Below are 17,065 nucleotides of genomic sequence, written 5' to 3'. Positions count from 1 at the left end.
TTGTATGACTCTGTATGCTGAGCACTATAATGCAATGCCTTTGCATACCTTTAAATTTCACATTTTACACTTTTTATATTTTTTTATGCAAAATGGCATGTTTGTGTATCGCTGCTCGCCACTTAAACATGGCATATGTATAAAAAAAAGTTTAATTTTTCATATTTTGCATTACTTTTTTAACTCAATGGCCATAGTTTTTGCCATTTCAATGCCTACTGTGCAATATAGACCCTTGTACTTGGGCTCTTACAGCCTCTGTTTAAATTTTATACTCTGGTACACGGTTTGTAGCAACGTACATTTTTATGCTGACATAGCACCTACACGGATGCCTTTCTGCTTGCTGAATCACAGAATCGCCTCATTTGCATGGTTTTTAACCAGAAAATGAGGTGATTTGCATTCCATGAACACCTAAGCATTGTTTCCTGGATTGATCAGCGGCCATATTCTATGTTCTGGTCATAACAGTATTCCTACACGGAGAATTGCTCCGTGTAAGCTTTACTTAATTACCCACCATTTTTTTTTTGGGAGTGTAAACAGTGTAAAGGAATATTTTGAGAATATTGATGATATAAGTAATATAGATGTATGATTATTTATGGATATTAGAACGATAAGAAAGAATATGCGAGAAGGGTAAATAAAAATATATTTTATATAATATGGGTTATTTGGAATGAAAAATGTATTGAAATTCTGTTTACTAGAAAATGGATTTTGTCAAATATATTGTAAAAATTAGATTATGGTTGTTGAAAAAGGAGTGGGTGTCAGTTATGGAAGAATAATAATAAGGATGCTGTAAGAAAAATGCTGAGTAGTAAAAAATTACAAATGTGTATATATGTGTCTGTAAGTATGCACATTTTTGTAAATATAAAAATAATGTTTTCATCGATGTTGTTAAAGAAAGGACCTCTACTCTTTTTGGTAGGTGTTGTGTGATCTTCTACAGCCACCTGAGCTACTACGAACTCAAGCAGGTTGGGTCTTGATTTAAGGTTTCATCTGTGATTTATAGATCGTATGACATATTAATGCCTTCACACCATATCTTGGTGTAGCAAAGATGGACATAGTTATGTGGCATATTTTGCTTATTATTCACCTGCTTAAAGTTACATTCCAATGCCTTTCTATTTGCAGTTGTTTGTTTCTGCCCCAACCCCTACTGAGACATTAAGCTAAACTTCTTGAAATTGTAACCTACCTATAGTCATTGACCTGTATCTTGTTGTAGCTGTGTCTCTGGGTTCTGCCCCTTATGATAATCTGATTTCCAAAGTCCCTCCCTCCCTCCCTCTTTCTTTACTGTTGTCTGTTGTGTAAGCTATTTAAGTATGTTTCTGCCCATTGTTTTCAATAGATCTATAGTATTAAGTGCCCATTTGGCAAACCTTTATTGCTCTTGAACAACCCTCCTATACTACATATTATCTCCTGCTCATTTCCCAGAACCCCTATGTGCTTGACACACTTGCCATACTGTGAAAGGGAACTGAATAAATCCTGCTGCATTCATGGCAGATAAGGCATTTATTTTATTATATTGTACTTCAGTTAACTGTATTAGAGTGGTACTGCTTTGTTTTTGCATTATGTGTTGATTTTGCACTTTAAGTATATTTAAAGGTCTCTAGTTGTTGAAAGCACCTTGTGCAGGTAGTTTGCTTACACTGTCTTGTAATAACATTAGATTCTCTAGTAACCTTTTTTGTGTGTTTACAATAAGAGGACTGCTATAATCCCTACAGTGGCAGTAGGTGGAGGCCTGGTCTATCTGAGATGGGAAACACATAAGGGAACTTTAACCCAGGAACTTAGTTGCTCATTGTTGAAATGCACTTGAGAGTCCTTTTTGCTCTGATTTTACATTAGGAAGTCCAGGACCATCCATCTTATGGCAAAAGGTGTTTGACTGGTCATTTATTGGCCAGAGGGGACAGAGTCAGTTTTCATCTTTTCTGTTTGCTATAAATTAGGCACATTTGCATAGAGCTGCTCACCATGCAGCAGCAGTTGGCAATACTCTGTACAGAAGCAAATGCTTAGGCAGTAACATTTATCTATGAAACTATATTAGGACTGTAACCTGTGACTCGGTGAAGCATTGCACAGAATTAAGATTAGAGCAGCTAGTTTACATTTCAAACAGCACTAATACCATATCCTAGTTTTGTCTAACATCTGCCCTTAACTCTAGAAATCACCATATGAGACCTCTGTAAGCCCCAGTCCTTAAACCATAATATATTACTCTAATACATGTCTGGACAACATGGATACACAAGTTCCAAATGTTTCTGTGGCCAGATTGGTAGACATGGTCATCCTGAGACAATGTAGTAATTGTCTCATGTTCTCAGACAACCTTTTAATTCTTAAAGAAACTAACACAGTGTGTGAGAGATGTACATATGCAATTTCCACGTAGACAAAAATCTCATTTACAAGCATGAGTGTCAAGAGCACAGAGTCCATCCTCCACACATAACACAACACACATAGACCATCTTATGCTGAGGCACTTAAAAGATGCTTTCCCAAAATACAAAGATCCCATAACCCTACAAAAGGCAATGCCTATCCTCAGCAATCTCTAAAGCATACACCAAAATCAGCAACAAACACCACATATAAGCCTACACCCAATGGTCTCCCAATATCGAAACTCATAAGGCAAGCACATACTTTACCTAGGACTTTAGCAATAGAAGATTTCAGTGTGCAACACAGATACCACAATTACCAGACTAGACAAGGAGAAGATAAAGGTCAGCTGTTTATCTGGAGTTAGGATCTGCAATATCACACATGTACTCAAGTTACAGGTACATACATGATTCTATCATAGTCTATGTGGTTGTAAATGACCTGAGATATATCTCACTGGACTATATGAGTCACATTATGTATCTCTCTAAATATGTGTCACAAACAGTAACTATTTGAAATGTTGTGACTCTCTAGAGAGAGTCCCAAAAATGGACTTACATATACCAAGTTCGGGATGTCCATTACTACTCATGCACTAACTCATTTGCTCAACATTTTCTGGAATTCATAAATTCAAATGCCCTGGATCAGCTTGTCCATACCCCCACCAGGGGCAGCAAAATCCTGGACCTGGTCATTACCAATATGGTAACCGATGCTCCATGCCAGTGTCAACTCCTCGCTAGTCAGATCTGACCACAAGCTAATCACTTTAGACATTGATATCCCGCCCCCACCCCTTATTAAGGAAACCACCATAAAAAAAATTCTCCAAAGCCAACTTCATGCTTCTTAAGAGAGAAGTGGCAAACTTCACAACACCCATTCAGAAAGGAAGCAGTAGTACAACTGCTGAATCCTATACAAATGCACTGTATAAGCACATACACAAGTGCATGGATCATGCCATCCCCAACAGAACCAAGATGCTATCCTCCAAAAAAAGGAAGCCAATCTGGTGGTCCACTGCCATAAACAAACTCTACAACAGAAGGAAGAAGCTGTTGCAAAAAAGAGTAAAATTACATGATTGCAGGAACTCTCTGGTCAGCCTCAGCAAGACACCGAGATCCTTCATAAAATCCTCCAAAGCTAGTTACTAAAATAAAATCACCCCTTATTCTAAAGAAAACCACAAAGCATTTTACAGTTATGTCAAAAATCTCAATGGCAACACTCAGATCTGCTCTGAGCTACAGCACAATGACACTAGATATACAGAACCAACAGATATCACCAACATCCTGGCTGATAGATTCAGTGCAAACTCCCCACACCCCCCAAAAGGGCCCATATCTATACCGGAAGAATGCAAAGCCCCTGTAATCATGGATGCACAAGTAAAGACTGCACTCTCCAAAGCCAAGAACACAGCATCCATGGGACCAGACAACATCTCAGGCTGTGTCCTGCATGAACTGCAGAATGAAATGACATCCCACCTAAGTAGCATGTTCAACCATAGCCTCACTTCAGGCTTTGTGGCCTTTATGAATGGTGCACAGCAATGGTTATCCCACTCCACAAAGAGGGTGCCACCATGGACCCCGGAAGCTACTGCCCCATTAGCCTGATGACCCTGGTCTGCAAGGCCATGGAATGTATCATAATGGAGCTTATAAACAAAGATAGGTAACCTGAAAACTCTGGACACCACTGACTTGGGGTTTGTAAAAGGTAGATCATGTCTGCTAAACTTGAGTGACTTCTTTGAAGCAATCACTAGAGCAGTGGATGAGGCTAAGGTGGTACACACAGCCTATCTTTACCTCATCAATGTTTGTGACACCATCCCCCACTCTGGAATTATAAACTCACTAGACTGGACATAAATCCCTATGTCACAAGATGGGTGGTCAACTGGATAACTGACAGAACCCACACAGTGAAAGTAGCTGACTCAAAATCTGACTTCAGAACAGTGACAAGTGGAGTACCACAGGATTCAGTCCTGGGTCCTCTCCTGTTTGGCATCTACTTCTCAGAACTCCAAGCTATTACAGCAGGTCTTTGGCTAATGAAGTTCACAGATGACTGCAAACTAGGTGCCATAATAAAATCACCTAATGATGAGGACATTCTACAAAGGGGCCTCACTGAGACAGATGCTTGGTGTCAAAGTCATGGTCTCAAGCTCAATGCCAAGAAGTGCATTGTCATCCCCTTTGGGAAAAACACTGTACACATGAACTACCACATAGGCGGTAGCCTACTAAACACTGAAAGTGTGATAAGAGACCTTGGGACACAGGTGGACAGTAGCCTCTCCTTTGATAATCATATTGCCACAGTAGTTAGGAAATCCTTCTATGTGGCACACCTCGTCACAAAGGGGTTCTCTTCCAGAAAAAAATAGGTCATTGTTCCTCTCTACTCATCCCTCATCAGACCCATTATACAACACCCCATTTGGCATGTACCTCGCAAGACACCTACAACAGCTAGAAAGGCCACAGAAATACCTCACTAAAAGGATTACTGGCTTCAAACCTATACGTAGACCATCTCAAAATACTCCAGCTCTACTCCGTCAATTATCACCTACTCAGAGGCAACCTCTGCCTAACATACAAAGCCATGTCAAACCCAGATCTGTTGGACATGCTACACTTAAAGAAATCCCAATCTCTCCAAGCCACATGCTCCAGCGACCTAAACCTTGTCACCACAATAAACAGAACATGCCTGAGGAATAAATTCCTATCCCAGAGACGTCTCATGCTCTGGAACAAACTACCCATTCATGTCAAACAAAGCTCTTCGTCGGCCCTCTTTAAGAATAATCTTGACAACTGGATAGGAAATAGGAAATTCACACCAAGGATCACTTCTGTGGCTCTGCTCGACAGGGGCACAGGAAAATAAATTATTGGGTGGTGAAAGCCAGGGAACTTTTTTGGCTAGGCTTATATAGGCCCTAGGGCTGATAGCCTAGTACCTACCTATGAACCTATGAAACTATGGTGTCATCCCAGGATGATTCAATATCTATCAGCATAGAAGGATATGGTTAACAGACCACATTGCTTTACCAAGGATGGTTAGCATCTGTCCCCCATGGGTTTTTGGATATTGGCTAAATCCTTATTCACTCCCTTAGAGCCTTCCAACATAGAAAAAAAGATCAAACCAACCTTATGGTTTTACTGCTCAATGTTAGGACCCTCAACAAGAAACTCCATACCCTACAATCTCTCATCACTTTAAAGAATATAGACATCTGTACCATTACCGAGACTTGGTTTAATGACAGAAAATACTCTGGCAGTGCAAGACTACAGTATCTTCCACACATTTATAGCAACAGCAACAGAATTTATCTAAAATTAGGAGGTATCTTGGTCTATTTCAGCGACAAGTATATCTCCAGCTTGATGAATGATGCTCTGGAGTTCTTCCATGTGCAAGTCAACATAGATAATGTCCCTTATATTATCCTAGCTAACTATAAGTCACCATCTATGCCACAACAATCTCATAACTCATACATAGACCTACTGGAGACACTAACCATTCAACTAAATACGTATTCATGAGGGACTTTTACTAAGCCGCCATAAGCTGTGAAACATACACTGCCTCAAACTCAAAGGGTCAATGTTTCCTGGACTTTATTAACACAAATATTCTGGAACAGATAATGTGTACTCTAACCAGAGGTTCAAACATACTGGACTTAGTACTTGCCAACAAGAGGGAATGCTGCACCCCTCGTGTCACATCTTCCCTTGTGAGGTTGGATCTCAACTGTCAACTTCAACACAGTAATCAACTCAAAAACACAACTAAACCTGTAACAGTTAGGAACCATTCTAAAGCAAACTACATTGTACTGCGTGACAGTTTATCAAAATTCAACCCCCCCCCCACTCACAAACTATGAGATCACAGCAACCTATGCATAATTACTCACAGAAACTCTGTAGAAAGAGAGAAATGTCTGCATAGAGGCTGCTGTACCTACCAGAAGTAAGCACATAACAAACACCAACAGCAAATTATACTCATGGAATCCCAACCTTTACAGGGTTTTTAATAAAAGGAAAAAAATCATGGCTGAAATCAAAAACAGCTACCCTTGTAAAGACAAAAGCTCATAGATTAAAATAAGCAAGAAAGTAAGAGGATTAATTAAGTCCAACAAGGACAATTACAAGCTCAGGATAGCCTCGCAGGCTAAGGACAACCACAAGGTCTTCTTCAGCCATGTCCAAAATCTTAAAGGTAGCATACATCAATTTGTTGAATTGGTGATAAATGGCACCACCATCACTGAGAAAATAGACATAGTGAATCTGCTGCTTGACAAATTCCACTCAAATTTCACCCCCCCCCCCGTACACATACCTTCTAGCATATTCCCCACAACTATCAGCAGGGAGCTGGTTTTGGTGGTGCTTGCAAGGCAAAAACACAGTCTCAATAAGCCCTGATAATAGGTTCATAGATTCATAGGTAGGTACTAGTCTATCTGCCCGAAGGCATTTATAAGCCTAGCTGGAATGTGTTGGCTTTCGCCGCCCCCTTTGATTAGTTCCCTATGCCTCTGTCCAGCAGAGCCATTGAAGTGATCCCTGGGGTAACCTTTCTGTTTCCCATTCACTCATCAAGGTTTCTCTTGAAGAGAGTTAGCAAGGAGCTCTGCCTAATGTAGAATGGAATCTTGTTCCAATGCATGGGAAGTCTCTGGGACAGGAATCTATCCCTCCAGAACATCCTATTTATTGTTGTGGTGAGGTTTAGATCCCTGGAGCATGTGGCTTGAGGGGATATGATTTTCTTTAGGTGGAGCATGTTCATCAATTCTTGGTTGGACATGGCCTTGTATGTCAGGCAGAGATCCCCTCTGAGTAGGCGGTATGCAACTGAGTACAGCTGAAGTTTCTTCAGTTGAGCTGCATAGGGCATCTGCTTGAGACTAGTGATCCTCTTGGTGAGGAACTTCTGTGGTCTTTCCAGTTGTTGCAGGTGTCTTGTAAGGTACATCCCAAATGGGGCATTGTACTCTATGATGAGTCTGATGAGTGATGCATAGAGGGGCCAAATTACCTCTTTTGATCAGGATGCAAACCCTTTTGTGATTAGGTGAGCCACATAAAAGGATTTTCTAACCACTTTGGCAATGTAAGGGTATGCCATCCAGGTCCAAGGAAGTTATAGTATTACTTTATTCAGCTGTTATCAGACCCATCATTAACTACAATGTCCCTTTTAACATGTTAACTGACCAGGCATTTACAACAGTTGGAAAACCCGCAGAGGTTCCTCACCAGGATAATCCAGGTTATTGACACACCATCCTACACAGATCACTTTAAGACACTATCTCTATACTCAGTCTCCTACAGCTTACTGAGAGGCAATCTGTGTCTAGCATATAAGGTGTTCTTCAAAGCTAGCCCTTATGGATATTTTGCACATCTGCAAAACAAACAGTATTATACACATTAGATCCAAGGACATAAACTTTACCTGTGGCACAAATATAACATGTTGGCAAGACCGATATGTGTCTCAAAATATCCCTATGGTATAAATTAGGCTTCCCATCCATGTAAAGGAGAGTCCATCCCTGACTCTATTGAAATATATACAGAGGCAGACAATAAGTATATCTAACCCCCCACATACACGAACCCTAAGCTGCCTCCAAAGTAACATCCAACTTCTAATAGAGACTAAAGGTACATGGGGACACAATTTGGTTATTTGCATGGCTAGATTTATAAATTCCCTGGTGGTTGTTAGCCTACATTAAACCTATGAACTTATTTGTTTGTGTATTGAAAGAATCATATAACATGGCATTAATGTTATTATCTATGTTTCATCTCCCCCAACCTTATCTCTCTCTTTTTTTTTATCTATTTATTTTTCTTGTGGAAATATTGCTGCTACAAAACAAATGACCATTAGCACAGGGATCTAGACTGACCACTGGGGTTTGGCTTGCAATACCTCCACAGGTGGCTGTGGCAGCAGCACTGCAAGTACCACAGATACCCCCACACATCTGGGACACACCCTGTCAGCACTGTGCCCACAACTACTGTACTACCTGCTCCAACTGCCTCAAGTAGTTCTGCCCTGGTTGCTAGTGTTGTGGTACCCTCCAGGTATAGTACTAGACACAGCCATTTTGACTCTTTCAAGACCTAACAAGGTGAGTGTAGGACTTCAAAAAGAGTGGCCTTATGCCTGAATTGGCAGAGTAGGAGGTTCTGTGTCAAACTACAGAATTAATGTCACATTTATCACTGAACCAGTGAACTGAGATAGGAGACAGTGATGACAGTTTAGAAGGTGAGGACTAGAGTCTAACTGTGGGCATGGATGCCCCTCTGATGTCTCCTACATATCCCCAATTAAGGTTCTCACAGTCTTTTCTGTCTATCACCATCCCTGTATGTCTGCACCTGCAACCTAACCTACCCTACAAACCTGATCCTCTTATTCCTATGCACCTTCCCCAGCTGTCCTCTTTCTTGCAAGAAAAACATCTCATTTATAGCGCTACATGTTGCCTATTTGTCTGCATGACACACTTGATTTTGTCCAAATGGTCATACATTATTCTGTTATCACCCAGCCCTGATGTGGTGACTCCCCAAATTCATCAAATTCTTTTCACAAGTCTACATTTATGTTGTGAAGAAGTGGATAGCTCTGGTGATCTCCAGCTACCATCCTGCACTACTATCCTGCTCATTCCTCTATTCCTTGCTCTGTGTCCTACTATCACCAATACCTTAACAACTTCTTTTTCTCACATTTATTCTGGCCAAATATAGAATAGCACACACACAATATACATGACCAGAAATGGCCGATAAAAAAACTTTAAGATTTTGTTGCCAACATTTTTGTGTGACACTTGGCATCATGCACCAATGTTGGATGACCGTAAATGGTGTTTTTGCTGCCAGCCACACACGTCTGGTTATCTTTGAGCAAATGTGCTTAGCCCATTTGGACTATAGAAATACAGACAAAAGGTATTACTTTGAGATGTGTTCTAATATTTATTAGGTTGCTGGATGTAATGTACACCATATGAGATACTACAATTGTCATTATTGTAATAAAGCCTCATGCATACATTCTCCATTGCTTCAATGTGTTGTCACTGTCCCTTCAAATAAGTGATTTTTAATTTGTGATGTAAGAGTTCCTATGTATTATGTTGAGATAATCCACATCTCTCAAGTGTTTTTTACATAGTGTTCAGGGTTCAAATCCAGAAGTATTTCAGAGTGTTATTTAATGTTATTTTAAATTACTATTATGTCTGTAACTATTGGCTATACATGTTATTAATACACTATTATCCTGCTTCTATTTTAATCATATTTCTACTTTTCTGATCCTGCTTGGTCCCTTTTGGAAAAACTTTATTGTAAAATATCTGTTTGCTACTATGGGATGAACTGAAGAGGGTTGTGCACAAGAGATGCCCACGCAATTTGACAGATTTGGAGCGCTTTTGGAAGGAAGAGTGGGCAAATATTGTCAAGTCAAGATGTGCCATACCAATAGACTCCTACCCAAGAAGACTGAAGGCTGTAATTAAATCAAAAGGTGCTTCAACAAAGCATTAGTTTAAACCCTACGTGAACTACCTAGTCGCTCCTTGCTCAGCCTCACAGTGTAGGTGACAACCTACAGTTATTTTAGGTATATAACTAAATTGTGAGTGCTTTAAAGTTGTACTAATTGTAAGGGCCAGCACACCCGTGGGCCTACCGCATATGCCATCTATTAAGCTATTAATATACTACTTTTTTTCCTCCCTTTACCTCCTATACTAGTGAATCTTATGTAATTTCCTATATATACTACTAGAGGGTAGCAGACCTCAAGGCATGTAAAGCTGTTTCTTACTGCCAGCCAAACTCCTCTAGCCCTGCGTACTAGCCTCTCTCAGTTACCCCTGCTAGTACTCTTACTACATGTAACTACCCCCCACCCCTTGAAGTATTGTAAAAAGGAATTTAACCTTGTTAGCCTTAAATATAAATAAACCAGACAGCGTCTTCTATTATCACTTACTACCCCAGTTATAGAACTACTTAATTGACTCTCTAAATAACTTTAATTTTCCTGCTATAGAACTCATTAATTTTACCTCTTCCTTTACACATCTATACTAAATGCTCACCCCCTTATGTCTTATGTTAAGTAAATAAAGAATGTGCCTCTTACCTACTCAAAGCTTGTAGAACACAGTCTCACTATATAACTGATTGCCCCCCCAGCCTCTCTCAGCTGTGACCCGCTCCATTTGCCCTGTGGGCTCACTTCGCTCCCCTACCCTACTCCCAATTCCCACCCACCCCCAGTGGTCCTAAACTTATACTTCTTAAACCACACCCTCTCTCCCAATCAACCAATCCCTTTCACCGTCCTTCTCACAAAATTAACCATACCCATATATCTTTTTTCTACCAGTGACTATAACCCAATACTTAGAGTATTTTACCATATCCCTTTCCTTCTACCTAACAAGTATTAATTCCCTTCTCTAAACGCTCTTCTTATACAATACCACCTTTTTTTAATTTTAGACTTAAGTCCTAATAACTTCTCTACATATCTCTACAAGATGCCTTTAGTAGTAAAAACTAAAATGACCAGACCAATACCCTTAGCTTTAATTTCAATTGCTCTCAACTCCACCTACATCACCTCCTTTGAAAAACTGTACTATTACCATTTTAATTACTCTCCAAAACAAACAGCTATACATACTCCTATACACCCTAATATTCAAACTAATATCACTTTTATTCCCACCTATCTACTACCTAAATACCATAGATTCTCCCACATTAAATACAATAAACCCACAGTAAAGAAAGTAAAATATCTAACCAACTTTATAAATACTTATACAATTAAACTATGTAATCCCTCCTTAAAAGAAGGTGACATCCACCCTAACCCTGGCCCTACCAATCCTGCTACCCTAATAACCCACCCTAAACTACCAAACTCTTTCCTAATAGGACACCTAAATATCCGCAGTATTAAAAACAAAGTTGCCCATCTCCACACCCTTCTAGATATTCACTGCTTTGACATCTTCTGCCTGACAGAAACGTGGTAAAAACCAGACACCAAAGACAATGAAATCATTCCCCAATGATATAATATATTAAGACAAGACCGAATAAAAAGCAAGGGTGGGGGAGTAACAGTTCTATTCAAAGATGGACTTGAAATCTCCACTTTACCATACAACCCACCTCAGCATAGTAAGGCAGACATCCTTATTACCAGATTTCAAATCAACCAAAATAAATCTTTATATATCATCTGTATCTACCTACCCCCCCCCCCCCGGTGATAATATCAATACTATAGAGGATATTCTAAGCCGGGTGTCCTCAACCTATCCCCAAGAAACAATAATAGCTGTTGATTTTAATACTGACTGGAAAGTTGTTAATGCTGATAATCCTACCTCCCATATCAACCTTCATGGCTTTAGTCAAACCATCACCTCCACAGCTAGAATCAATAAACCAAATAAGAAAGAGAGCACCTTAGACTGGATACTTATAAATAAACAGAAACAAGCTTACAAGGTAGGAACTCTGCCAGATGATGTAAGTGATCATTCTTTGACCTACATCCTAAGGCAAAAAAATGATATCTCTAACCCCCCCACATATAGGATTGCACGTACCAACAAACACTTTAACCCAGTACTATTCCAAAATGAACTTAGAGCCTGTGATTGGAACCCTTTAAAAACCCTACCACTTGAAGAAGCTGTTAAATACCTAAACTCTAAATTCTTATCGATCTAGATAAGCACACACCCAAACGGTCCATTAGAATGAAGTCCAAGCCCGCCCCTGGCTTTCTAAAGAAACCAGACAAAAAATTTTACTTAGGAACAAGTCTTGGGCTAAATGGAGAGCTAACAAAAATATCTCAGATGAACAAACTTTTAAGCATTTAAGAAATATTACAAAAAAGGCAATACTTACAGACAAAAAGAACTTCTACTGTAAATTACAGCAAAATCACCAAAACAATCCCCAAAAGTTCTGGTCTAGTATAAATAAACTCCTGTTCCCAGGACACTCATGTACACCTACCCCATCTCAGGCCGAACATAATACCCCCCACCAAACTGCCAATACCTTCAACACCTTCTTCACAGAGACCATACAATCAATAGCCAGTCAACTAATCCCTGACAACTCAAGCCTCCCCACCACCACACCTGGCACTCTACCAACATTCCATCTGCAACCCATCTCAACCACTCTCATCATAAATTCATCCAAAAACTTAAACCTTGTACTCCTTTTGCTGACCAGCTACCATCTGAATACCTGCAAAAAGCAGCCAAAGTAATTTCTTATCCCATATCCATCCTAATAAATAGAACCATTAAAGAAGGAATCATTCCAGACATCTGGAAAATCTCCCATATTATCCCCCTACACAAAGTGGGTACCTCTAATGATTATTCTAACTACCGGCCAATAGCTCTATTATCACCCTTAGCAAAAATTATGGAAAAATGCATTCACCAACAACTATTAAACCATTTATCTCAACATAACATCATAGCAAACTGTCCGCATGGCTTTAGGCCATCCCATAGCACCACAACTGCCCTATTATCCTATACAGAAGCCATCGATAGAAATCATAATAAAAACAACCTCTCTTCTGCACTCTTTATTGACCTCTCAAAAGCATTTGACATGGTAAACCATGCCCTTCTTATCAACATTATTGAATCCCTTTCCCTTGACTGTCTGGCAGTTAAATGCTTCAAGTCCTACATTACCAATAGGCAACAGGCAGTTCTCTGGAAAAATAATATATCATCCCTTTTGCCAGTCAAACTCGGAGTCCCTCAGGGCTCTATTCTAGGTCCACTTCTTTTCTCACTGTTTATCAACGACCTCCATGTAGCCATTCCACAAGCCACCTGCATTCAATATGCAGATGATTCTACACTAGTATGCTCAGTAAATTCCCCAATTGATCTACAGTCTCTTACTCACAACGTTTTTAACATAGTTGAAACATGGTTCACAAAACGTTGCCTCCTGCTCATTGCCAAAAAAACTAAACTCCTTCTCTTCACACCCACCAGTAAATCCTCCCCCATAGATTTCTCTGTCATCTCCAATAATGGCACAATTATATTCCCTGATTCTACCACTAAATTGCTAGGAATTACTATTGACAATAACTTTACATTTGGCAGCCATATAAATAATACCATAAAAACTGTCAACAGAAAAATAGGCTCCTTATATAGAATTAAACCTTTCCTAACACCAATAGCCAGAACTAAAATTGCACACTCCCGTTTAATTTCAACTGTTCTGTATGCCTCACCAATATACACTAATCTAAAGAAAAATAATCTCATTAAACTAGCTAATTCCTATAATAACATCGCCAGATTTGCCACCGGCAGTCCTTTTAGAACTCACCACTGTCTGAATCTAATGCAGCTAGGCTGGCTTGAATTTCAAAACCAATTGAAACTCTCCCAACTCACCATTGCCCACAAGATATTTTATAAACCTAACAGCACTCCTATACTCTCCAATCTCATAATCCCCTACAAAAATCTAAATTCTCTTCGCTCTTCCAGCAAACTTCTTGCTAGCATAAGCAAGTCTTATAACATGGCTGGAGTTTCTCTGTTTTCCAACTCTGTGGGAAAAAAACTGGAACCTACTGCCTAATGAACTAACTTTAATTTCTTCACTGCCTCTCTTTAAACAAAACCTCAAAAGACACCTCAAAACACACTGGTTATGCCCCTGCAGCAACCCTGATAACCTTCTCCTTCACTACAGATATTTCTCCTCTTGAACCTCTACTTATTTCACATTCATTGAAGTAGGGCTGTAACTGCTTAATAGAATTCAACATACTGGTGCAATCTATCTGGCTTGATGCTCTGAAAGTCTCTATTCTGTTTGATGTACTGAAAGTCTACATGTATCTCACTGCATATTAAATTATCCTGTACATTTTGTCACCTTTACTATTGTAAATACCTACTTTACTTTATTAATACTCGTGTATTTTTTTTAGTATTCTTATCACTTCCAATATTTTCAATAATCTTCCATTGAAATCCTTTCATTTACTATGTATTAATATTGATTTTTAATTATTGATTTTTAATTATTAATTTTTAAATTTCAATTTTTATTTGTTACCACTGGAGCTTTTATCCCCAGGCCTCTACTGAAAATGGAAATATATCCAGTTAGACTAGCCCGGTTAACAAATGCAAAATAAAATAAATAAATAAATAAATAAAAATTAGTTTAAGGGTGTGCACACGTACGCAACCAGCTTATTGTACATGTTTTTGTTTTTTATATTTTTCCCCCTAACAGATTGGTTTGCTTTTCAATTGAATTGTACAGGTTTAGGTCACATTAAAGGTGGGAAAAGTTTTGAAATGATTTATTGTGGTCTCATTTTTTTATATCACAAAAAATGGGTATGTAAATTTTTTATATCCACTGTATATGTCTGTACTATCATGTAGAATTGGATCCTTCAAAAGACCCATTGTGTACGCTTCCACTTAGAAGACATAATTACACTGGGAAAGGGCTCCACCATCAATTTCTAACATTTTGGGACAAAAGTCATTTTGTGCAGCGTAATTATAAGATATTGCTTTCAAAAGTGCACTATCTCATTGTTGCAATCAAACTTCTAATGTGGTGCTTGCTGTTGATATTGTGTTCTCTAGATTATCTTAGTAGATATATTATGGGTTTGAATCTGGCAGTAAATGACTACTGTGAATGCATTTGTCTCTCTTGTGCTATGTAGAAATGGCTTCACCTACATATATGAGGTGTAGCTTTAGAGAGGTAGTAGGGTTGACCACTACTTTCCTTCCCTTTTAGCAGACACATCACCCTATTAAATCATTAGTGATGTCATCCATTCAAATCTGCACTGTCATAGTAGTTAACTATCATGTCATACAGTGTTTGTGATCCAGACAATGTGCTCTAGCTTGTGATCTTAGCCAAGTACTCATTTCAAAACCAGACATTAATCCATAGACTCTGTTATGTTAGTGTGTGTGAATGTACATACAGGTAAGAATGGTGTCACCCACATATCTGATGTGTACATGTGTAACTGGAGAGATCTCTTTCATTACTTTCTGTCCATTTTAGCACTTGCACCTCCTTTCTTAAACTTTGATGATTCCATTTGATGTAATGTGCCTTATCTTTACAGACTAGTACACTTTTTCCCTTGGTGTGTGGAGATGATACAATGTCCTTTAGTTTGTTCCCTAAAGAAGCCATGCATTTGAATATGGAAATATCTGCTCATTGTTCATGAGTGTGCTTCTGCTGTCACAGTAATGACTGCATTATTCAACACATATGTCTGGTTATACCTACCATCATGTAATATTTTGTGACTAAGAGATAGCAGTGACACCACTCTTTAACCAATATATAGGCACACATATGCCTTGCATCAAAAAAATGATGTGTTGCTTTTAAAAACACCCTGTCTCACATTCATAGTAACATTTCTCCTGTGGTGCATGTAGTTTACACACTATTATGTAGCTTATGTGATCACAAAGCTAGGTGTTCGAGACCTGCAATGAATGAATGTTCATAGGTTCATAGGTAGGTACTGGGCTATCTGCCAGATGGCATTTATAAGCCTAGCCAGAGTATGTTGGCTTTTGCCGCCCCATTGATTAATTAACTGATCCTCTGTCAAGCAGAGCCAATGAAATGATCCCAGGGGTGTATTTTCTGTTACCTATCCACTCATTAGGGTTTCTCTTTAAGAGTGTTAGGGTAGGGCTCTGCCTGATGTAATTTGGAATTTTGCTCCAAAGCATGGGGAGTCTCTGTGACAGGAATCTATCCCTCCAGCATGTTCTATTTATTGTTGTGGTGAGATTTAGCTCACTAGAGCGCATGACTAGCAGTGACTTGGATTTCTTTAGGTGGAGCATGTCCATCAATTCTGAGTTGGACATGGCTTTGTAAGTCAGGCAGAGATCACCTCTCAGTAAGCGATATGCCACTGAGTACAGCCGGAGTTTTTTCAGTCAGGCTGCATAGGACATATGTTTGAGGCCAGTAATCCTCTTGGTGATGTACTTTTGTGGTCTTTCCAGCTGTTGGCAGTGTCTTGTGAGGTACATCCCAAATGGGGCATTATACTCTATGATGGGTCTAATGAGTGGCAAGTAGAGGGGCACTATAATCTCTTTATTTCTAGATGTGAACCCTTAAATAATTAGATGGGCCACATAGAAGGATTTCCTAACTATGTTGGCAATATGATTGTTAAAGGAGAGATTACTATCTACCTGGGTCCCCAGATCTCTTATTACCTCTTCTGTATTAAGGGGGCTGCCACCTATGTGGTAATTCATGGTTGTTTTGTTTTTCCCAAATGGGATGACTATGCATTTTTTGGCATTTAACTTGAGACCAAGACTTTGACACCAGGTGTCTGTCTCAGTAAGGCCCTTTTGGAGGATGTCCTTGTCAGCCGGAGAGTC

Source organism: Protopterus annectens, chromosome 1.part2 (genome assembly GCF_019279795.1).
Source record: "Protopterus annectens isolate FY-2018-M chromosome 1.part2, PAN1.0, whole genome shotgun sequence".
Classification (NCBI taxonomy): Eukaryota; Metazoa; Chordata; order Ceratodontiformes; family Protopteridae; genus Protopterus; species Protopterus annectens.
This window is presented reverse-complemented; position numbering follows the sequence as displayed.